Source organism: Pan troglodytes, chromosome 14 (genome assembly GCF_028858775.2).
Source record: "Pan troglodytes isolate AG18354 chromosome 14, NHGRI_mPanTro3-v2.0_pri, whole genome shotgun sequence".
Taxonomy (NCBI): domain Eukaryota; kingdom Metazoa; phylum Chordata; class Mammalia; order Primates; family Hominidae; genus Pan; species Pan troglodytes.
The window spans coordinates 27394987-27420385 of record NC_072412.2 but is presented as its reverse complement, the minus strand read 5'-3'; the positions used below and the strand labels follow the sequence as shown (position 1 = coordinate 27420385).

The window sequence follows — 25399 nt, the reverse complement described above, 5'->3', positions numbered from 1 at the left end:
CAGTAAGCATCACCACCCCCGCCAATAAGGATAATAGGATACTTAAATTGCATAGAAAATTAAAAACTAAATTACTGAAATACCTAATCTAATCACAAAAGACACAGCTTTGTGTCATCTGTATATTTTATAAGTGTGTTAAAGAACTGAGTAAAATATCTACACATCCACTTGGAGAGAGGTATTCTGTATTTAGTATTATGAAGACAATACTAACAAGATGCCCATTCTTAAGTGCCTACACACAGTACTAAATTATAAACAGCAAGAAAGAATAGAACCACACTACAGGAACAAGTAGTTTAAAATAGGATGCTGAATTAAAATGAGCAGATTCTGCTCAAATTAAGAAAATCTGATTGAAAGTTAAGAATTCTTAATTTAAAATGACATCTTCCATTGCACATTATTTAATGTTTAACCACAGGAATCTTACGCTAAAAGGGTTTCAGGAAACCATTTGATATAATAAAACTAAAGGTCTTCTTTTAATAATGAGGTACATCAGATACACTGTAATAGAAGTTTCTTCTTCTTTAGAAATTTCATGTTTCACACATAAATATTCTTGTATAATTTCAATCTTTCCATATACAGCAGGGAAAGGGCTACCAATGGTTACTGGAACACCCTGATATTAACTGACAATCAACACAGCACTAAAGCAAATATAGTAATACATAGAAGATCAGCATAACAACAATCTAGAAGGATGAAAATTTGTATTTTAAATATTCTAAATTAAGAATATTTCAATTTCGTATTTCATTTTTTGTATTTTTTTTGTCATTTACTCTTGAAATGACATTCTGATGACATCAGTATACAATAATTACGCTGTAACTTCTAAAGTGAACATGCAAACTGAGATATTTAAAAGTAATATATGATAAATTAACTGCTTTAGGGCATTTGAAAAATGATTCTCAAAAGTACCCAATTCAAATAAAAGTAAGGAACAATACAGGAATGTCTACTGGAGAAATTAACTGGAACTAACAAAAGAAAGAAATGAGATTTTAAAAACTTCAAGGCTAATCTATAAAGGCAAAGCATCACTGTTTTTTTTGGATAACACAATTCTATTTCTGGAAAACCTAAGAGAAACAACATAAAAAACTCCTGAAAAATAATTACAGAATTCATTAATGATTAGAAAATTAATATATACCAAATCAGCACCCTTCCTAAATACAACCAACCAGTTAGGACAATATTATTTCTGGAAAATGAGAGACTAAACTAACATGGACACCCTCCCTCAACCCCTACCAATGTTATGAACGCACAGAACTGTGAGATAAAACACAACATCCCAACATTTAAAATATACCTGATCTTAAAAAAAAAAAAAAAAAAAAAAAAGGGCCCGTCGCAGTGGCTCACACATATAATCCCAGTACTTTGGGAGGCTGAGGCAGGCAGGCCACCTGAGGTCAGGAGTTCAAAACCAGCCTGGCCAACACAGCAAAACCCCATCTCTACTAAAAATACAAAATTTAGCTGGGTGTGGTGGTGCGCACCTGTAATCCCAGCTGCTCAGGAGGCTGAAGCAGGAGAATCATTTGACCCTGGGAGGTGGAGGTTGCCGTGAGCCGAGATCACACCATTGTACTCCAGCCTGGGCAACAGAATAAAACTCTGTCTCAAAACCAAACAAACAAACAAACAAACAAACCCCAAGAGCAAGAAACTAAAGCAGAATCTGAAGCCAGGAGGTTATGTCGTGGAGTTTGGGGAATTATAAGCTAGGTCAGATACAGTCTCTACAAGTTGAGTTTCTAAGGCCCACAAGGGTACACGAAATGCGGCCATCAGCCCACAGAATACAGAAAATGAAACTAAAACCACTGTGTAAAACCAGGACTCTGGAAAAGCAGTAAATACAGGACATTTCTATCAGCTCACAGAACAAAAAGGGAAGCCTGTCTGTCGAAGAGCAATGGAGAAAAAGGAGGAAGGTTGGAGGACTGGGGTGACGTCTTAAGAGAAATGGAAACCACATGCCTGTTCCATGCATAAGTATAAGAGAGAAAATCCTCATGAGATTCCATGTTACAGGAATCCCGACAAGAAATCAACACAATACTCGACCTACTTTGGAAAAATTCTTCAGACACCTTGCTGAAGCAAACACCAAACTATTTTGATGAACACTTCCACAAAAATGACAACATACAAGAACCTTCCACAGAAAATAATCGCACTTAAAAGAACTCATAAGAACGAGCATGTACAACATACTTGAGAATTAGCAACACAAGAACAAAGAGTCCAGGTAACAGAACCATATAAAACAGATTATAAAATATAATTACTACTGAGGTGATTAAGAATATGAAAGAAGTGACAAACATCACAAAAGAATAAGGTGTCTGTAATTCTAAAACAGAGTGCACTGGCTCTTTAAGAGTGAAAATATAAGCATTAAAATTAAAGGGAAAAAACATCAAAAGATGCATTAAATAGCAAAGTAGATAAATCAAAGAGTGAAACAATAAATTAGATAAATCAAAGAGGGAAACAATAAATAAATAAATAAAGATCTGAGGAAATTAACCAGAAATAAAACCTGGAAAATTTAAAAGAGCAGTTAAGAGATACAAAATAATGAAAATGTAAATATCCAGGAAAAGAAGAAAAGAATACTGGAGAAGCAACATTCGAAAAAAAAGAATTGTGATTTTCAAGAACGCAGCACACAACTCCTCACTCAAGAAGTCCTAAGTTAAGAGTTCTCAGCAGAGGCCGAATGTGGTAGCTCAGACCTGTAATCCCAGCATTTTGGGAGGCTGACGCAGGCGGACTGCTTGAGGCCAGGCGTTAGAGGCCAGTCTGGGCAACATGGTGAAACCCCGTCTCTACAAAAAATATTAAAAAATTAGGCCGGGTGCGGTGGCTCATGTTTGTAATTCCAGCACTTTGGGAGGCCGAGGCGGGTGGGTCACCTGAGGTCAGGAGTCTGAGACCAGCCTGGCCAACATGCTGAAACCCCGTGTCTACTAAAAATACAAAAATTAGTCAGGCATGGTGGCAACATGCCTGTAATTTCAGCTACTTGGGAGGCTGAGGCAGAAGAATCACTTGAACCAGGGAGGCAGAGGTTGCAGTGAGCAGAGGTTGCACCACTGTTCCAGCCTGGGTGATAAGAGTGAAACTCCGTCTCAAAAAAAAATAAAATTAAATTAAAATAAACCAGACATGGTATGCACCTGTAGTCCCAGCTACTCAAGAGGCTGAGGTGGAAGGATTGCTGGAGCCCAAGGAGGAAAATGGTAAAGCGAGCTATGATCGTGCCACTGCACTCAGGCCTGGGTGACAGAGAGATGCTGTTAAAAAAAAAAAAAAAGAGTTCTGAGCAAAATAAGTCCTTTCTACCAATTATGCAAAAATGCAGCATGCGAAAGACAAAGAGAAAATCTTAAGAGCTACCAGAAAAGAGACAAATGATCTAACAAAAGAAAAATAATTATGCTAACTGTATCAGCAACACTAAACAATGAAATTTTCAAAGGAGAAAAGATAACTGTCTACTTGAAATTTATATACAATCTACAAATGAAGAAAGAAAGACATGTTTAAGGTTTGTCACTAGCATCTCCATGGTGAAAGAACTATTAAAAGATCAACTTCACTAAAAAGTAAACTCCCCTCTTAAAAGGCATGGAATGAAAGAATATGTGAGAAAATCTGAATAAGCACTGACAGTAAAAGAATAAAAGTCAAAGTGTAACTAAAATTCTAGATAACTAAAACACTGAAGGGGGACAGGAAGGCTCAAAGTCATTAAAAATTCTTATTGGCCGGGCGCGGTGGCTCACGCCTGTAATCCCTACACTTTGGGAGGCTGAGACAGGTAGATCCCTTGAGGTCAGGAGTTCGAGACCAGCCTGGTCAACATGGTGAAACCCCGTCTCTACTAAAAATACAAAAAATTAGCCAGGTGTGGTGGCAGGCACCTGTAGTCCCAGCTACTCGGGAGGCTGAGGCAGAAGAATCACTTGAACCCAGGAGGTGGAGGCTGTGGTGAGCCGAGGTCACACCACTGTACTCCAGCCTGGGCAACAGAGTGAGACTCCACCTCAAAAAAAAAATAATAAAAATCTTGTGTTAATATTTTTACTGCCCATCTCTTCAACAATTCCATACTTAGTTAAAGCATGAATGGTAAAAATCTAGTGGTGACCACGTGAAACAGAAACATAATATATAACATCCAACACCTACTTCATACCATATACAAAAATTACTTCAAAATGAATCAAAAACCTAAATGCACAAAATACAACAAAGAAAACATAGGTATAAACCATTGTGACTTTTAGTCGAGCAATGGCTTCTTATGCTAAGACAAGTATTGCCAGTGGAGCAGATGCAAGAAATAAATAACAAACAAACAAATAAATAAGTAAAAGATAGGACAAGTAAAGCACAAGCAACCAAAAACATTTTTTTAATCAGGCTTCATCAAAATTTAAAACTTTTTGTAACTCATAGGAAACTATCAAGAAAGTGAATAGGCAACTCACAAAATAGGAGAAAATATTTGCAAATCATATATTTAATAAAGGTCTAACATGCAATGGTCAGTTCAACAGATGTTGAAAAAAATATTTGCCAATATTTAACATCCCTTTATGATAAAAACAACAAACTGGGTAAAAAAGAAACTTAAACCAAAACAATAAAAGCTATATATGACAAACCCACAGCTAACACCATATCGAATGAGAAAAATTAAAAGCCTTTCCTCTGGCCCAGCACTTTGAGAGGCCAAGACAGGAAGATGGTTTGAGCTCAGGAATTTTAAACCAGCCTAAACAACACGGTGAAACCCCATCTCTACTAAAAATTCAAAAAATTAGGGTATGGTGGTATGCGCCTGTAGTCCCAGCTACTCAGGAGGCTGAGGTGGGAGGACTGCTTGAGCCCAGGAGGCGGAGGTTGCAGTGAGCCAACACTGCACCACTGAACTCCGGTCTGAGTGACAGAGCGAGTCCCTGTCTTAAATTTAAAAATTTAAAAAAAGAGCCTTTCCTCTAAGATCTGGAACAAGACAAGGATGCCCATTTTCATCACTTTTATTCAATATAGTACTGGAAGTCCTAGCCCCAGCAATTAGGCAAGAGGAAAAAACAAAGGCAAACAGTTTGGAAAGGAAAAATCTAAATCTAATCATCCTTGTTTGTAGACAACGTGATATTATATTTAGAAACACCAAAAGACTCCACCCAAAAACTGTCAGAAGTGATAAACAAACTTAGTAAAAGTTTCAGGATATGAAACCAACTTAAAAAAACCAGTAACATTTATATATGCCAACAGTGAACAACCCGAAGAAGAAATCAAGAAAGCAATCCCATTTGCAATAGCTACAAAAAATATAGAATATCTAGGAATAAATTTAACCAAAGAAGTGAAAGATCTCTACAAGCAAAACTATAAAACACTGATGAAAGAAACTGAAGAGGACACAAAAAGAGTGAAACATATCCCATGCTCATGAATTGGAAGAATTAATATTGTTAAAATGTTAATACTACCCAAAGCAATCTACAGATTCAACACAGTCTATCAAAATATCAAGGACATTCTTTACATAAACAGAAAAAACAATCCAAAATTCATATGAAACTACAAAAACCTGAATAGCCAAAGCATTCTGACCAAAAATAACAAAGCACGAGACATCTACTACTTGCTTCAAAATATATTACAAAGTCACAGTAACCGAAACAGTATGGTACCTGCATAAAAACAGACACACAGACCAATGGAACAGAACACAGAACTTGAAATAAATACACATATTTATAGGCAACTAATTTTCCATAACGGTGCCAAGAACACCTATTGGGGAAAAGATGGCCTCTTCAATAAATGGTGTTTGGGAAACTGGATAACTACATGCAGAGAATGAAGCTATATTCCTTTCTCTTACCATATGCAAAGATCAAATCAAAGTGGATTAAAGACTTAAATTTAAGACTTGAAACTATTAGGAAAAAAACATTGGGAAAGCCCTCAGGACATCAGTCTGGGCAAAGATATTTTGCGTAAGATCTCAAAAGCATAGGCAACAAAAGCAAAAATAGACAAATGGGACTATATTAGACTAAAAAGTATCTGCACAGCAAAAGAAACAATCAACAAAGTGAAGACAATCTGCAGAAAGAGAGAATATATATGCACACTATCCCTTCATCGGGAAATTGATGATTAGTATAAAGAACTCAAACACCTCAATAGAAAAAATAAAAATAAAAATAAAAAAATAAATCCAAATAGTCTGATTTTAAAATAGGCAAAAGATCAGGACCGACATTTCCCAAAAGAAGACATACAAATGACCAAGTTATATGAAAAAAGTCCAGCATTATTAATCACCAGGGAAATGCAAATCAAAACCACAATGAGATCATATTACCCCAGTTAAAGTGGCTTTTATCAAAAAGACAAAAATAATGAATACTGGTGAGGATATGGAAAAAGGAGAACATTGGTATGCTGTTGATGGGAATGAAAACGAGTACAGCCACTATGGAAAACAGTATGGAGGTTCCTCAAAAAAACTAAAAACAGAACTGCCATATGATCCAGCAATCCCACTGCTGGGTTTATACAAAGAAAAGAAATCAGTATGTAGAAGAGATATCTACATTCCCACGTTTATTGCAGGACTATTCACAATAGCCGAGATACAGAGTCAACTGAAGTGTCCATTAATGGATGAATGAAGAAAATGTGGTACATACATACAATAGAATATTCTTCAGTCATAAAAAAAAATGACATCCTGTCATTTTCAGCAATACAAGATGGTACTGAAGGTCATTATGTTAAGTGAAATAAGGCCGGGAACAGAAAAATAAACACTGCATGTTCTCACTCATATGCAGAAGCTTAGAAAGTAGATCTCATAGAGATAGAAAGTAGACTGGTGGTTACCAGAAGTTGAGAAGTGTTGGTGGGTGGGGGACTGAAGAGGTTGGTTAACGGGTACAAAAATACAGTTAGAAGGAATAAGACTTAGGGTTCAATAGTATAGCAGGTGACTACAGTTAACAATTTATTGTATAATTCAAAATAGCTAGAAGAGAAGAAGTGAAATATTCCCAACACAAATGTTTGAGGGAATGGCTATCCCAATTTCTCTAATTTGATCATTACACATTATATGCATGTAACAAAATAACACACATACCAGCAAATTATGTACAGTTATTATGTATCAATTTAAAAAAAACAGGTCTAGTATGAATAAGAATATAAAAACCACACAATGATTTAAAAAAATCAAACAAGTAAATTTAAAACTGGGCAAAGGATTTGAATAGACATTTTTTTCCAAAGAACACATACAAATGGCCAATAAGCACATGGAAAACTCCTCAAAATCTTTAGTCATTAGGGACACAGAAATCAAAACCAAAATAATATACTGTTTCATACACACTAGGATGGCTATAATCAATTGTTATGACCCTAACAGTGGAATTGTGATTCCACTACTAGGCATATTACCGAAGAGCACTAAAAACATAGGTTCGCACAAAAACATGTACATGAATGCTCATAGTAGCATTATGCATAATTACCAAAAAGTGGAAATAATCCAAATGTCTATCAACTGATAAGCAAGTAAACAAAATATGATATATCCACATAATGGAATATTATTCACCCATAAAAAGGAAATACTGACATACACTACAACACGGATGAACCTTGTAAACATTAGCTGAAAGAGGCTAGACATAAAAAAGCCACATATTATATGATTCTATTTATATGAAATGTGCAGCACAGGCAAATCTATAAAAAGTCAGAAAATAGATTAGTGGTTTTCAGGGAATGGAGAGAGAGAAAAACAGGAAGTGTTGGTTAACAGATACAAAGTTTCCTTTTGGGGTGATGAAAATGCTGTGGAATTTGAATGGTAATGGTTCCATGATCTTTTGATATATTAAAACCTACTGAATTACATACTTTAAAAGGATTGATTTTATGGTATGTGAATTATATCTCAATGAAAAAATTAATATTCAAATCACTGCTTGGGGGTAGGGAAGAGGAATCAAAAGGGATCAAGAAGACTATCAATCAAATGTGGGAGGGGTGTTGGGGGGACAATGAAATACAATGTGAAAAAAAAAAAAGGAACCCACTTACATTTACTAGCAGCAACAAAAAAGATAAAATCTGTAGATATAAACAACTAGAACTGTATAAGACCTGTATGAAGAAAACATAAAAACCTACTGACAGAAATAACAGATTACTTAAACAAAGGGGAATAAACACTCATACTTATTTGTTATAAAGATGTCAATTCTACCCTAAAATAATCTAAAATTATGATGCTAGCTCAATAAAAATACCAACAAGATTTAAAAACATTAGCCAAGCTGGCTGGCCACATTGGCTCACGCCTATAATCCCAGCGCTTTGGGAGGCCGAGGTGGGTGGATCCTGAGGTCAGGAGTTCAAGACTAGTCTGAGCAACATGGTGAAACCCTGTCTCTACCAAAAATACAAAAATAAGCCGGGCGTGGTGACGCGTGCCTGTAATCCCAGCTACTCAGGAGGCTGAGGCAGGAGAATCGCTTGAACCCGGGAGGCGGAGGTTGCAGTGAGCCAAGATCGCACCACTGCACTCCAGCCTGGGCGACACAGCGAGACTCCATCTCAAAAATAAAATAAAATAAAATAAAACAAAATAAAAATATTAACCAAGCTAATTATATCTATGTGGGGGAAAAAAAGCATCAAGAATAGCCAGAAAAAAACTACTGAAGAAAAGAAAAACAATTAAGGATGAAATTGCAGAAAATTTAAAAGAAAAAAACAAAAACAAGATAAAAGTGGGCCATAACACCATTAGACACTGAAAAATGATCAAACCTACAGTAATGAAGATAGATGTTTGATAGAGGCTCATATGAATAGTGCAAAAGAACAGGACACCAAAACCGATCTCAAATATGTATATATAAAATCAGTAAAACATAAAGGTTATACTTTATGTTATATTCAGACTTCAAGGGAGGAGATGACCTGCTCAATAATCAGACGTGACAACTTGCTAGCCATTACTAAACAATAAAGTGAATAAACAGATGGTTATATAGATAAAATCAAAAAAGTGAATCTCCCTTTCATTCATTACACCCACATAAATTTCACATGAATATTCAGACTAAATATTTAAGAGTTTAAAATAAAATAACTCTCAGACTACTTTTTAAAATATGCTGTTATGAAGAAACAAAATCCAAAGATCAAAAAATAAAATGTTCATCAATTTAACTTCTTCAAGAGACAAAAATTGCTACAGAACAAAAAAAGATACCTACAACACTTAATAAAGCGCTAGTCTGCTTAACATACAGTTCTTAAAATCATAAAGAAAACAGAAAGCAAGCAGTGGAAAATGAACAAATTATACAACTAGCCAGTTTGCAGAAAAGAAAAATGCCTCGAACATAAAAAGATGCTCACGTCTGGTGCTAATTAAAAAGATGCATCTTTTCTGAAAGAGTTTATGTTTTAAAAAAAGAACTAGGCCAGGTGCGGTGGCTCCTGCCTGCAAATCCCAGCACTTTGGGAGGCCGAGGAAGGTGGATCACGAGGTTAGGAGTTCGAGACCAGCCTGACCAACATGGTGAAATACCGTCTCTACTAAAAATACAAGTTAGCTGGGCGTGGTGGCGCACACCTGTAATCCCAGCTACTCAGGAGGCTGAGGCAGGAGAATCACTGTAATCTGGGAGGCGGACTTTACAGGGAGCCGAGATCATGCCACTGCACTCCAGCCTGGATGACAGAGCAACACTCCCTCTCAAAACAGAAACAAAAACAAAAACAAAACCTAAAGAGATAGAAATTAAAAGTGGCTCACTGTTGGCCTCTTCTCAGATTGGCATAGATTAAAAAAAAAAGTTTAATCAGACCATTATTAAAAGGCTGTGTGGAATATAAACACTGCCGTAGACTTCTGGTATCTTTTTAAGTCAATGTAGCAACACCTACCAATTAAAACATTTTCATTATGATAATGGCAAGTAATTCAAAGTGTAAGTAATTCAAATGAAGACAGACACAAATGAAAAATAAAAGCTGTGAATTCCATAAAAGTGAAAATTTTTGTCTCGCTTATGTTTTTGGCCCATAAAAGTCACTGAATAAATGCCTCATGAATTAGTGTCAAGGTTTTAAATCCATTCCAGTAAAATCTGGAATATTTGCTTCAACCAGAAAAGTTAAAAAGGGTATCCAAATCAAGTGCATCTGAGATTCCAGAGTGAAGATCATCCTAAATAGGGAAATATCAAAAACATTCTTTTTAAAATCAGTAACAAGACAAAAATATCAACTATGAGCACTTCTCTATAACATTGTACTAAAGGCCCTAGCCAGCACAAGATGGCAGGGAAAAAAACTGGAAGGGAAGAAATAAAGCTATCATTGTTTGCCATCATCCAAATACAAGAATCTACAAAATATTTGAAATAAGAGTTTATCAGGGTGACCAAATACAAAAGTTTACCATATATCTAAACATCAGAAATAATCCATTTAAAAGATTTTTTTAAAGACACGAATTATGATACCAGTGAGTACTACAAAGCATCTTGTATAAAGATACAAAATAAACCTAACGAAATATGTGTAAGACCTAAACATGAATAATTACAAAACTTTGTGGAAAGACATTAAAGACAACCTGGGAACAACTGGAGAGGGAGAACCCATCCATGTTCACAGACTGGAAGACAATATTGTAATGAAGATTCTTTTCAAATTCTCTAAAGATTGATAAAGCTTCTCTGAAGACACCATGATGCTTCATGTACCCACACATCAAAAAAGCTTCTCCTTCCTCTCATACATCAACAGCCATACTTGCCAACACCAAATACTCTAAACCTCAACCTCACAGTAAATTCTAGTTCATCCTTCTGAAATACCTTCTTGATGAAGATTTTCTTGACACCCATATCTAAAAATTATTCCCATCACTTTGTTCTTCTTTTTGCTGCAAATACCACATGTGATTCAATTGTTCTATGGGGAAGAACTGTGCCTTAATCCTCTCTGTATTCCCATCTACACATGTAAATGGCGCACTGTGTAGATGGGAAATTATTCAAAAAAATAATTTTGTTGAAAAAAAATGGATTAGAGGTGAAGATCTCCTCTTTTCTTGATACCAACAACCAAGATGCTAAATACAGCAATAGCTATCATCATCAAATTGCCTGCAATGACAAAGGCCATCATGGAAGAAGTACTAAGTATAACAAAAATCTGGGGGCAGAGGAAAAGTAAATGATCACGCTATCAAGCAGCACATATGTCAGTCAATACTATTTAAAAGCAAACATGAAACAACCCACTAGACACTATGAGAGAAACAGAGGAATGTGAAGGAAGCTGGGATGAAGGACATTCTTCTGACAAAGTCTCATTACTCTAGTATGTGTTACTTTTTCTAGGTCAATGCAATCTGGGTAAACATGGGTTATACAAATAGTTTTAATGAAGTTCCAATAACCAAACTAAATCCTCAATAATAAATTGTCATGTCTAACTACATTGAAGATAATGATTTAGATTAGAAATTAATAAAACATATGTCATCTTGAACAGATGACTTGAGAACATGTGAAGCATTATCTTCTTAATAACAAGGCCAATATCTGGGGCTTTTGCCATGAGAAAAATCATACTAAGGAACTTATGTAATCATAATCAAAATACAAAAAATGCGCTACTACTACAAATACTTCTTACTCATTTTTAACCAAATTCCCCAAATCACCCAAAATTAAAGAATACACACTTATAGCCCAAAACACAGACACTGTGTTTATATCCCCAAATTCTAAGAGTCCTAAACATGTTAAGAATTAATAAAGTCTCTTCTTTGATTTGCCTTATGATTCAAAGAGTAGAAATAAATAAACTATCCAAAGTTGAGTTCAATGAAGCCTCCCTCACAACCCCCACCCCTGCCACCACCACTTGTTATTTCAGTGCTTCAGAGACAAGCTTTATTCCTCAGACCATTTCTATCACTGGCTCTTCTTAATAGAAGAAGAAACTGAGTTTAAGGAAGGTATTTCAGCATAATTACTATTGCAATTAAAGTTTGAATGTCACAGCATTATTTGCAATTGATGCAACCTAGTCAAAAAAATTCCCAAGCTCCAGATGACTACATACTATATGCAAGTACAGCCTTCTGTTGAAGAGAACTTTCTTTTTTCTTTCTTTTGTCCTTTTTTTGAAACAGCGTTTCACTCTGTTGCCCAGGCTGGAGTGCAGTGGCGCCAACATGGTTCACTGAAGCCTCAACTTCCCAGGCTCAAGCAATCATATACTGCCTCAGCCTCCCTAGTAGCTTGGATCACCAGCACATGCCACCACCCCTGGCTCATTTGTGTATTTTTTGTAGAGACAGGGTCTCAACATGTTGCCCAGGCTGGTCTTGAACTCTGGACTCAAGCAACCTTGCCGCCTCGGTTCCCAGCAAAGTGCTGGGATAACAGGCATGGGCCACCACACCCGGCCGAAAAGGAAAATTTAAAAGTGGACACAAATAAAGATATGACTGGGACAAACAAGACATAGGCATATGTATGTTTTAAACATGGATCTCATCCCAGAATAGAGTGTACAATATAAAACCAACCACTTTACCATCCAAAAATCAACAGAATCAGAAAGTAAACACTAAAATAATACTAGCCTTTACTTCTTTCCTCAAAATAATTTCATTTTTTCAATCAAATTAACCTTTGCAGAGAAAATCAAATCTGGCAAAAAATGTTCTTAATCAAAAGTATCAAGCTTAACAAGGTAATAAGAATCATGCAGCTATGGAGCGAAAGTTGAATTTTCTGCAAACTCATTTGTCTAAACCCCAATTTTCTAAACTCTGCCATGACGGATGACTATTTGTACTTCTAGCCTAATCAATCAAAGATATTTAAAGAATCTACTCAAATACTGGCTAGGTAATACAATCATTACTTCTATATATTTTCAACCATCCCAACTTTCAAATGATTAAAATAAAATTTATACATTTATAATCTTTTAATTCTTAAATAACAAAATTATATGCGTTACCACACAGACACAGCTTTGGGATTTTCTATGTCATCCCACAGCATGTTTTATCTTCAAAAAGACAATCCACTGTATCCCTGTATAATTATGGCCCAGAAAATTAGGGTATGAAGATTTTTATTCTGTAGCTTAAATCCCTCATGTTTCAGATTAAAAATCCATATAATTAAACATTATAATTAATCTCATTTCCTCAAAGATTGATTTTTAAAAGCCTGTAAAGTTTTAGGGTAAAAATTCATTATATCTTATTAATAAAAGTTATCTAAAAAGCATGTTAGCCATAAGCCAAAATATACTCACTAAACTAGCAAAATATTTACTACTCAAATTAAGCTCCATTAAATCTTAAAAATTCTAAGCCACAAATGCATACTACCTTTGTAAAGATGAAATAATCCAAGTGTCAAAAGGTTTACTTGACAGAAATGTTTATAACCTCATATATTTTAAAAAAAGAAACTTGGATTCATAAGTAGACTGCAAAGCTTCTATGCTGACCTCTCAGTGCATACAAATTCTTGCTGGCAAAAAAAGCAGTAAAATTTCTCCACTTTAAAGAAGTTTGACAATAAAATAAAAACGAAGTCAGTAAGAATACTGATGTTAATTGCCAGAACTGATTCCTTCACAAACCCTGTTTTCACAACAGCAACCCCTTATGATTAGGGGAATTAAAAGTTGCTGAACTCAACAATCCCTTCAGTTAAACAAACAGACCCCTCATAGAGCTGTCCAACGCTGCCCAAACTATCCATCCTTTAGTCGAATCAGTCAGTTTCATGAATTGTAGGATTTATCTTCAAGTCCAGTGCTGACTCAGAGGGTAGCTTGTTCCCTAGAGAAAACAACCAACAAAAATCAGAACAGCTACTGCTCATAAGCTCTTTCAACACCCAAGTGGAAAGGACAAACTTATTGGGTCCAAAAAAATAGTTCAACTTCCTTTCAACTACAGAAGTAGCCAATGAACCAAAGGCATCTATATGTCATGGGCAGTTCTTGATTAAAGCTTTCACTCAGTTACAGTGAGATTGTTAAATAGCTAACAAAGTTTTCAAGAGAAGCTATAGCACAAACCATATGGTTTCTCACTGGGAAGAAATATGAAGGGAACATAAATGGAAAGTATTGTAAGGGCCAAAGTTATTTTCATTTTGTTGTATTTTATCTTTGAAAAGTTGGTTACTTTCCGTGTGTGTGTGTGTGTGTGTGTGTGTGTGTGTGTGTGTGTGTGTGTGTTGGGGGTGGGGTGGGGTGGGATTAAAAGTCTCCACCAGAAAAGCAGTTTGGATATCTAGAGTAACTCTGCTTAACGCCATACATAATGAACTAGTGAAATGTTACATAATTCCTTAAATTCAAGGTTCTGATTCACTTGTTAAATAAAATATTCTGAATCAAAAGATTGAAAAGAGTAACATGTTCTGTTTCAAGACCTGAAATAGTGGCTTGCCTTCCTTATTATGTCTAAACTAAAAAAAAAATCAACATGCATAGCCTTTGAGCTTCAAGATATGCCATAACAAAACAAGGGAACATTCCCATTTTATGAGTTAGTGGTTTTATCTATAATACACTATTATGAAAAAAAAGGGGGAAAAATAAGAAAAGGAACTAAAGAGCTCAAGCTAATTTCATAACACTGAAACATCATTTTTCCTTTTGTATGAATTAGACTGAAAGTTTTTTTGTTTACAAACGTTACTCAAGCCTGCATCCAGACAGAATCATGAAGGTGGCCAATACAACTTTTCATTAAAAAAAGTATCAATGCTATTAATTAATCAAATGAAAATCTATCCTAATTAAAATATATCTTTCTCATTTCCAAGTTTTAACATGAACAAATCTTGATTCTCAGCCATAAACTCAGTGCCTAAGAGCTCAGACTTGTGAAATACAATATAGTAGTGACCATGCATTGTCTTGAAAATTGTACTCATTTGAATACAGGCATCTGACATTTTGGTTAAGTGTCTTTTTTGTTTGGTTCCTTGGTTTTTAATGCCTTATTGATTCCTCACTTTCCCAACCTTTCAAAAGGGGTTTCAGGGGGATTAAGCACCAATGAGCTAAACACCCATTGTATAATGCCACCTGATAGACATTACCCTTTGCAGAATGACAAAATAATCGCTTATATCACTTTTCTGTACTCTTTGGTTCAAATGAGGAATCTCAGCTAAGAAAAGTGCTGCAGCCTTCCAGCCTCCTTAACCTATGTACTGGTAAATTCCCTCCTACTGAGAAACAGGCCACCTATGGCAGTGGTTTTAAAACAGTTTTAACTACACCTTAGGCTTCCAGCAGTGCCTCGGGGTTTTGCAAATGCCTGATTTGAATTTCTTTTTATCTGTTTTTCCACTATTTATTAAATAAATAAAAACACACAAATGCAGGTCAAATTAACATGCATTCATGTTTTAACATACCAACACCAATATACTTAATTTTGTGTTGGGTTAGGATATTTTCATGCAGACCTCAAGGTAAAGCCTCTCTCTTGTCACCAATGTGCATACACACAGATTTTTTTTTATTAGGAAGGTAGTGACTCTGCAATAATCTTTGTTTAAATGCACATGTACTCAGAGAAACTTGAACACATGAGTACACAACTTACCCATGGAATTCATGATTTTCATCTTACTATATGATTAAAAATATAAAAAAGGAGACTTGAGGGATACAAAGTTAATTATTATTCTTCACCCACCAATTTCAAGCTATTATATTCAATAAAATACTGCATAGCCTTGTTATTCTCACTGAATAACTTTATGAGTTAATGTAATAAACCCGAACCGGTAAATTCCAGCTTTATCTGCTTTACGTAACTTTAGGTTTGGGGGTTCACACAGGACTTCACAAGAGTACTGCTGCTATTTTTAAAAAATGTATGAAAACTAATGTTCTAAGCTCTAATTAAGTTTTGGTGCTCCTGGTTCACAGGTTCTCTAGGGGCAGAAATGATAATTAAGTCTTAAGGTTTGGTTGCCTGTTCATTTCTGAGTTCCAGTGATATAGTTAAGTTCCAACCCATCTTTTCCAGTATTATTACCTACTAGTCTCTTCTCCCCACATTCTGACAACCCTCAAGAAACAATGTGCCAAACTCTGTGAAGCTGATGGCAAATAAAACTGTTAAAAAGATTTTAAAAGAGGAGCATCAGGTACTTAACATGTAAAAAAAAAAAATCTGTCTACCTCTAGGCCATTTTCCATTAATTTTTCCATGTTTCAGCCCAATCTAATGTTTTCACTGGCCTAACAATGCTAATTTTAAAACAAAATTCTACTCTTTGGATATAAATATTTGAAAAGATAAAAAGAAACTCCACATAACAAAAGCAGGGACTAAGAGCCTAAGACAGAGCTCTGGTAAAACAAAAGAATCCATGTGATTTCAATATTCTAAATAGTCATGCAAAATCATCACTTTTAGAGAGCTGATATTTAACCAATATGCACTGATACCAAGGTATTGTTTGCTTTTAAGAAAAACAAAACAAAACGCTTTGGGAAGCCAAGGTAGGAGGATCGTTTGAGTCCAGGAGTTCAAGACCAGGCTGGGCAACAAAGGGAGACCCCATCTCTACAAAAATAAAAAGAACCCTGCTCTAAGCCTATGGCTTGGAACCATGCCTGAGATTTTCTTCACAGATGTTCATTCAGTCTTCACCTAATTCAGACTGAATTAATTTTTAAACATTCACTGAGAACATTGTCTTTATGCTAAACTGGTTAAAACAAATAGAAAAAATAACAAACCTCACTGATTCTCACCTGCCCATTTTTAAAACAGATAAAAAAATCTTATCCTTCCTTTAAAAACCATCTCAGTTCTTCTTCCATGAAAGTTTTTTCCTTTACACCCTCATTCAAATCAGATAAAATTTACCTTCCTTCAAATTTTCTGGCATTTTGAACATTTTTTACTCTAGATGTAAAGGGGTATATGTTAGAATCTCCTGTGAATTTTTTAAAAATATAGATAAAGGCTGATGCTCCAAATCTGTGTTTTTGATTTAATAGGTCCTAGATGGGGACTAGAGAATTTATATTTTCAAAGCACCGTATGTGATTCTGATCTGTACCTATATATGAAAGCTCACTGGAACCAGCATGAGATCAAACGCTGAGCAAGATTCTAAAAATTGAAGATATCGAGAAATAAAACCTAGGTCTAAACTCACACAGTTCACATTCTACCATAAAGCTCATTAAAATGCTTAAAAATGTTCTATCTTAATACTTAACTGTAGCTCTCCATATGTGAGCACAATAAAGGATAAAATACCACAGGAGCATTTAACTTTAGTGGAGGAAATAAATACGTATAAAACTAACATGAAGGCCATGCACGGGGTTCACGTATGTAATCCCAATACTCTGGGAGGTGGAAGCAGGAGGATCATTTGAGGCCAGAAGTTTGACCAGCCTGGAGCAACTTTCACCAGCCTGCAGCAACCACAACTCCATAAAAAAAAAAAAAAAATTTAAAAATCAGCTGGGCATGGTGGTGAGTGCCTCTAGTCCTAGCTACTCCACAGGGTGAGACAGGAGCCCAGGAGTTTGAGGGTGCAGTGAGCTACAATCGAGCCACTGCTCTCCAGCCTGGGCTACAGCCTATCTCTAAAATAAATACATATATATATATATATATGTGTGTGTGTGTGTGTGTGTGTGTGTATGTGTGTGTGTGTGTGTGTATATTAGAGAAAGACAAAAATACTAAAAAATTATGAGATACTCAACACACTATAAAAGCAAAGAAATGGGAGATACTATAATGACCAGAGAAGTAGCTATGACTTCCAAGAAAATGACATTTGACCTAATCAATAAAAAGTAGGCAAAGATCTCAATAAATAGGAGAGCCTTCCAGGCAACATAAGGCCCAAGCAAAGGCACAGAGATGATGGGGAAAAGGCTGACCATGTTCAAATACATATTCTTAAAGAACAGGAGATGTACTTCATAAAAGAGTGAGGTCCTATATGAAGTAGAGTCAAAGGGACTAGGTCCATTTAATCAGAAAAGAAAGATGGCAGTATTTTAATACAACCTTCAATTATTTAAAGGAAGTAAACAGGGGAAGAGGATGGAAAATAATGGTGGGAAACTTCCTTTACATTGTCAAAGGCCTTTTTTTATAAGTGACACTTTAGCAGGGACCTAAGAAGAAGAGAAGGAACCAGCCATGGAAGGAATGGGAGGAATGACACATGCAGAGAACATGAATCAAAAGGAGCTTTACATTATTTGGGGAATGTCAGTAAAAGGCCAGAACGGAGTACACAAGGGAAAGAATGACAGGTGAGATTATAGGTATATAAAACAGATTATGCAGGCCATGGTAAGGGGCTTGGAAATTATTCTAATGACAATTTAGTCATGATTTGGTCTATATTTAAGATTACTTTTGTTATTATACAAAAAAGAAATGCAAGGGTAGACCAATTAGCCTAAATAGTGCATGGAAGAGGCTATGATGGCAAGAGTAAAAAAAGGAAAATAGAAGACAGTTCATAGATACAATATGAAAGCCAAGTAGATACGGAAAATGAAGAGCACAAAAATAAATCTTAGGTTTCCTGTTCAAGAATCTTTCTTAAAATGAAGGTTTTGAAATTAAAAACAAAAAAGAAAGAAAAATAAAGAATACTCAAGAGGAAGATGATCAGTTTACTCAACTTCATAAAAGCCTAGAGAAGAAAAAGCCTTAACTCAGCAAACAGAATGTAGGATAAGAGTTAATAAATTCTAAAATGAACTGAGGTATGAAGACAAGTTAGGACATACTTTCCTAAGGCAATTAAGAGATTTTCACATAGCTTAGGTAGTAGCTACAGAGAAAACTGAAGATGGGAAAATGAATTAATCAGTTTAAAACCCTTGTTACCTATAATTTTTACAGCATATAGAAATTATACATTCACATGCACACTGATAGTATCTTCATAATCATACAAAACTCCAAAACATGAAAAATTTTAATTTTTCATAATAAACAATATATTAAAGTTTTCTTCTAATTATTAACATATGGAGGCCAGTAATCTCAGCACTTTGGGGGCCAAGGTGGGAGGACTGCCTGATCCCAGGAATTCAAGGCCGCAATAAATTATGATCACTCCACTGCATTCCAACGTGGAAAAGAGAGCAAGACCCTGCCTCTTAAAATAACAACAACAAAACCCACATGGAACTGAAAGTAAGAGGAAGGGGGAAGCCTGTTCTCCCTGACTGTACCAGACCACACTAGTGCTTCTTAACTGCCTCAACTCTCTTAAGGTACTGGTTCTTAAATAGGATTGACATCACAATACCTGAAAGGCTTTCTAAAAAAAGACATTTATAGAACTGAAAGAAAAGAAAAATGGAGGTCTGGATGAGAAACTGGATTGGTAGGTTTAGGGGTCCTGGCCAGCAATGTATATTTTAAAAGCACCTTGGGAAATGCTGATAGACATCTTTGGTTAATTTTTAAAAGATTAACATGAAATCAATGTTAATGCAATAAAACAGAATTTCTGATGAAATAAATGGAACTATATTCTTTTTACAGAAATACAAAGGGAAAACATCAGGGAGATTAGATTTTAGAAAGACTATAAACCTGATATTTGCCAGTGAAACTATAAAAGCCTTTTTAATTTCTACACTGATTTTATGACATCCTGAGGTACCTCTAAAGCTTCCTCAAGGAATAAATGTTCAAACACAAAATTAATTTGCAACATAAAAAAATGCACACAGCTACACAATATACTTTTCCTCCAAACAAAATAAGCCACAATTCTAATAAGAATGTCTTAATTTCCAGGCCGGTCATGGTGGCTCATGCCTGTAATCCCAACACTTTGGGAGGCCGAGGTGGGCAGATCACTTGGGGTCAGGAGTCTGAGACCAGCCTGGCCAACATGGTGAAACCCCATCTCTACTAAAAATACAAAAGTTGGCCGGGTGTGGTGGTACACGCCTGTAATCCCGGCTACTCAGGAGGCTGAGGCAGGAGAATCGCTTGAGCCCAGGAGGCCGAGGTTGCAGTGAGCCGAGATCATGCCACTGCACTCCAGCCTGGGCAATAGAGTGAGACTCCGCCTGAAAAAAAAAAAAAAAAGTGTCATAATTTCCAAATATTAGGAAAAAATGCACTTAAGCAAATCACAAAAATCCCTTCTCCTCTATATGAGGTTTTTAACATAATTTTTTTCCACTTTTTAAAGAATTACTAAAAGCAACCATCTGAAGTTACTACCCATGATTTTCCTAACTATACCAATACATTTGCCTTTCAGAATTACTGATTTAAAATTTTCGTATTCTAGTTTAACAATCTACATGCTGGATATCTATTAAGCTACTCAAGAAAAAAAAAGATAATAGTATTCTAATCTGTAAATTCAGATGTTTTATAGTGAATCTAACCTAAAAACTTGTTCTGTAAAATTGATGGGGAATATGTACACTCACAAATCATTATTTTCACAGAGGCCTGATTTCCCCATAGATCACAGTTATGTTATTTTCTGTCAACAGGTTACAATTTTAGCCTAACATAATAAAAGGGAGTCTTTAAAAAAAAGTTTTTGGATAAGGGTTGCTCACCCTCGAACTCAAATTAACAGATCCCTTATCTAAACACTTAATGTGATTCCTAATACATGTATATGTAATTTTGTGCATATCATTTGTGTTTATGCCAATGGAAATTAAATTCTCCATACAGTATTTCATAAATTTTTTATTTTTTAATCTTTATAAATTTTTAAAAAAATATTATAATGCAGAACACTTCATGAATTTGGATGTCATCTTTGCACAGGGACCATGCTAGTTTTCTCTGTACTGTTCTAATTTTAGCATATGTGCTGCCAAAGTGAGCATACATTTCAAAGATTTTTTTTTTTTTTACGTTGAAGCTACTAGAGCTTCATCTTCTATATGCAAATATAATATATCCCATTTAAAGTGGGTCAAATCAATAGCTACCATTAAAACAACAGTTTTTTAAGATGTGATAGAACAATTTTCTACTCTTGAAGTATCCAACATCTAGATTTGGGGTAAAGTGAACCTTGGATTCAAAGACTATGCTCTTTATGATACCTAATTCTACTCTTATTTTGCTGTCCTTCAATGTCTATCTTAACAACAGTCACTTCTTGGAAATTTCTAACCCCTTATCCTCATTTTTACAGCCTCCGGGTTGCGGGGGATTAGGAATTCTGTGAATGAGACTACAAAGATATTACAAATAAAGTATTCTTTTTCATTTTTTTGAGAAGTAAACAAGAACTGGTTTTCACTTTTGGGTAAATATAAAGGAAAAGTGCTAAATGCTTACCTTATGACTGCGTAACAGTGACATTTCAATTATAACACCATGAACTGATTAAAAGTACAAAATCTCTTTATATTATGCAATAAAATGACAAATTTCGAAGTACTCTAAAAAGATTTATTTATTTATTTATTTTCATTTTCAGAGACAGGGTCTCACTGTGCTGCCCAGGCTGGAGATCAATTGTGTGATCATAGCTCACTCCAGCCTTGAACTCCTGAGCTCAATCAATCCTCCTGCCTCAAGCTCCCAAGTAGCTGAGACTACAGGTGTGTGCCACCATACCTGCCTATGGTTGTTGTTTGTTTATTTGTTTTGAGACCAGGTCATGCTGTGTTGCCTAGACTTATTTTTACATGTAAATCACCTTTAATAGAGGCCATGTGGATCTAACCCAAATAATTGCAACTTAATTTCCATCTCTGATTTTCCCCTTAATAACTACAGAATTTCATCAACTAATTTATATAATCCTACTTCATTTTGGCGGAATATCTATCTATGAGAGATACTTAAGACTATCTGGTATTAGAAATACTGTAAGCATTAACAAAATAATTAAGTACCTTAAAGCTTTCTCATAAAATGTATTTAATCTTATTGACCAAACTTAGGCACATAATGTCAATTTATATGATGAATTTAACCTGAGTTTTATCAAACGCACAGTCCTCAATATTTGATGGAGATCACAGCCTGCACAACTACTTTGTTTTCCTGGTCTACACATAGTAATCTTCCCTTTGACATAACTTCAGTCTTGCCTGTATTAATGGTGTCATTTCTAGATGAACTGTCATTAATTAATTCAACAAATATCATTAGAATATTGATTGTATAAAGTGCAGTGCCTAAATCCCAAAAACATGAATAATTCAACATATTTTAAAAAACCAGCATCAGGGTTTTAACTATACTAGTAGGAATCTTACCCACTGGCCTGTAATAGTAGGTTACTTACTTTGGTCTCTATGTTTGAAGAAACAAAACAGTAACCTACCTGCTTGTCCCCAAACTTGGCCAAATGATCTAAAATGATGGGATCTCCCTAGACTCTACAATGGTGGCAATCTTTTAAATAATAACACTTACTTAAACGAAGCATCAAAACAGAGGGAAGAAAGGTGTTAGCTACTAAATTAACTTTTTTGGTTGAAAAGAACCATGTTTTTCTTCTTGAGTGGTAGTGAATGTTTGAGTAAATGGTGTCCTTCATTCATAGTGATAAATTGTGTTGTTTTGTTTACAAACAAGAAACTTACTCTAAAACAAGACTTATGAAAATTAATTACAAAAATTCACACAAAAAAGTAAGATTTAGTTAACAATGTAATTTTAATTTTGGATTTCTTTCCAATGAAAAAAGCTACCACCAAAGTACAAACAAAAATTAAAGTTGATCTCAAGAAAACTGTGGTTGAATCAATAAGTGCCTCTTATTTATCTAACATTAACAACAATTTAGTTGTTTTCTCTTATTTTCTCTTTCTTTTTTTGCCAGGACATGTTCTCATGTGAACAATTTAGTTGATTTTTTTGTAACAATTTAAAAACATACATATTAAAGTGTAACATGTAAATAAAAGATATCTGATTACTAGTTCCAGCCATAGGGTTGTTTTTTTTTTTCCATCCATGGAACTCTGCTTGAGGGTTTTATATTTTAAACAGCCACAGTACTTATGCTACTCATTTCCTAAGTATCTTGAAAAACTAAAAGTTATAGTAACTAATTTATATTTTGTCTCACTAACATTACCAAGGTGGAAGGAATCCCTGTTTCCCAGATTTATTCATGACTAAGCATCGGCAACTCCTATATTCATGAATTCAACAATAACTCTAGTTATTCAGAACACAGACATTAACCAGAAATGAAGTGATACTAGCCTCAGCCAAAGGATAATATAAAGCTCATGTACCTTATTCACAGGAAACAATTCAAGTCCTTGACTCAAAGCCTTTTTCTCATTTAAAAAAAAGAAAAAAAAAAGAGGTACTAAAAGATATCTTTGTGTTCTTAGCTCTCAGCAGATTAGGAGGAGGATGAGAAAGGGAGATTAAGAGGAAAGAGGAGATAAGAATGACAAAAGTTCTAAATCGAGCAGTCAATCTCAAAATGAAGTCCCAGGACAAGTAGCAGCATCAGCAACACCTGGGAACACATTAGAAAAGCAAACCTTCCCTGGTTCACCCAGAGCTACTAAATCAGAAACTCTGGGGATGGAACCACGCAAATGCTGGAGTTTAACAAGCCTCTAGGTGATTCTGGTAGACTGAAATTTGAGAATCACTGTCATGAACAGCACAACAGAATTACCAATAAAAAAGCCAATAAAAACAAAAAAAATGATCAAAGTAAGCTTGCCAGATTATGGCCATTCAAGGCACTACTTTCAGGCACTTTAAGAGAGTCAGAAGCAAGAGAAAGACCTTACCTTCAAAAAGTTATAACTAATTCATTGGAGCAGAAGACCAGTGGAAAGAATAACAAATCTAAGTAATCACATAACTTGAAATAAACTCCTCTACAAACTTGGATATGTAAAGAGTCAGTGTATTCTGGTTCAATACAATTACTGAGGCACATATAGTTGAACAAGAGTCATCAATAAATAAGATTATATTTTGTTTTAAGCCAGAGAGTACTATGGAAAAATTTTGGAAAATATAAAGTTCTGACAATTAAAACTGTAAGCTTCTGATACCCAAAAAATTCAAGTATGCTGGAAAGATTCATTTCCCCTGACGCTAGATAAATCAGTTATTGCAGCTGCTTTGGTGATATTTTTAAAGTCATTACAAAAGATGCAAATGAGAAAATATCTCAAATGTATATTCATGAGATAACCAGGATCAACTGTTAAAAACTTTTGCTTCTAAAGGAGGCTGGGAAATGTAGCCAAGCTGCTTAAAATAGTTTAAGTCCAGATTTTAGTCAAAAGTCATCATAGGAGAAACTTCCAGGCTTGGGTCATCCCATCTTCCCATTCTTGCTCCTTCATGCTCTTCCCCTTCCTTTCTAGCTCACTTGAGAGATGCTGAGAAGCTCTTCCCCTGTGTCCCTTATAAGCTATGTGAAGAGCATCCTAGCCAACCTGAACACCTGCCTTGGAGTGTTACAAAACCAAGAAATACATTTTTGTCATATTAAGCCATGTCATTACATTTTGGATCTATTTGTTTGGGCAGTTTAACTTACACCACCTTGCACACAGTGAGCAATAAGATTATGACCTATCTTAACTATGGCTGAGAGAGCAGCTGATGAATACACTGACACCCTTTACACCAATACCAATTAACATCAATAGGATGTTAATATATTTAATCTTAATGTTATTGTTTACTGTTAATTTTACTGTTTTCTCAAAGGTACCCCCACCAAATGACTACTAGTTATTAGTTACTATGTATAGGAATACCATGCTAAAATCTAGACAACCACATGTAAAATATAGAAAAGTGCTTATGAAATCCTAAGAAAACATCTTATTTCAGACATATCAATATGTAAGAGATTCGTGACTGAAAATTTTAGAACTAAACATTATTACCATAATAAATATGCAACCCACATCTAGGTTGTTGCAGGCATTTATGAGTAGGATTTACATGCCTATGTGCATTGGGGGTTTGAAAAAGGCCACATCTATAATTCCTCTCCTTTTACTAAGACCCTACCTACATGCCCTACTCTAGAGTAACTACATCTGAAAGGCAGTAAGAATAAGAAAAAGATGAATTTCATGGTCAAGCTGAGAAGAATCAAAGGATAATTCAAGAAACAGAAGGGGCTACAACCATCTGATTCATTCCTACAGAATTAGAGGACCACTCCTAACTAGACATGTAACACACAGAACAGTAAATTTATTCACACAAATACTATCTTCTCCAAATACTACT

General features: G+C 35.1%; 1 protein-coding gene and 1 non-coding gene across 8 annotated transcripts in view; both read right to left on the bottom strand.

The window, feature by feature from the left end:
• Nucleotides 1–25399, bottom strand: part of PAN3 (poly(A) specific ribonuclease subunit PAN3) — a 157255-nt gene that overhangs the window by 41576 nt on the left and 90280 nt on the right. The window lies entirely within an intron of this gene.
• On the bottom strand, nt 20927–21033 carry LOC112205333 (U6 spliceosomal RNA). Its single transcript, XR_002939228.1, has one exon. It is a non-coding gene; the product is annotated as a U6 spliceosomal RNA (small nuclear RNA).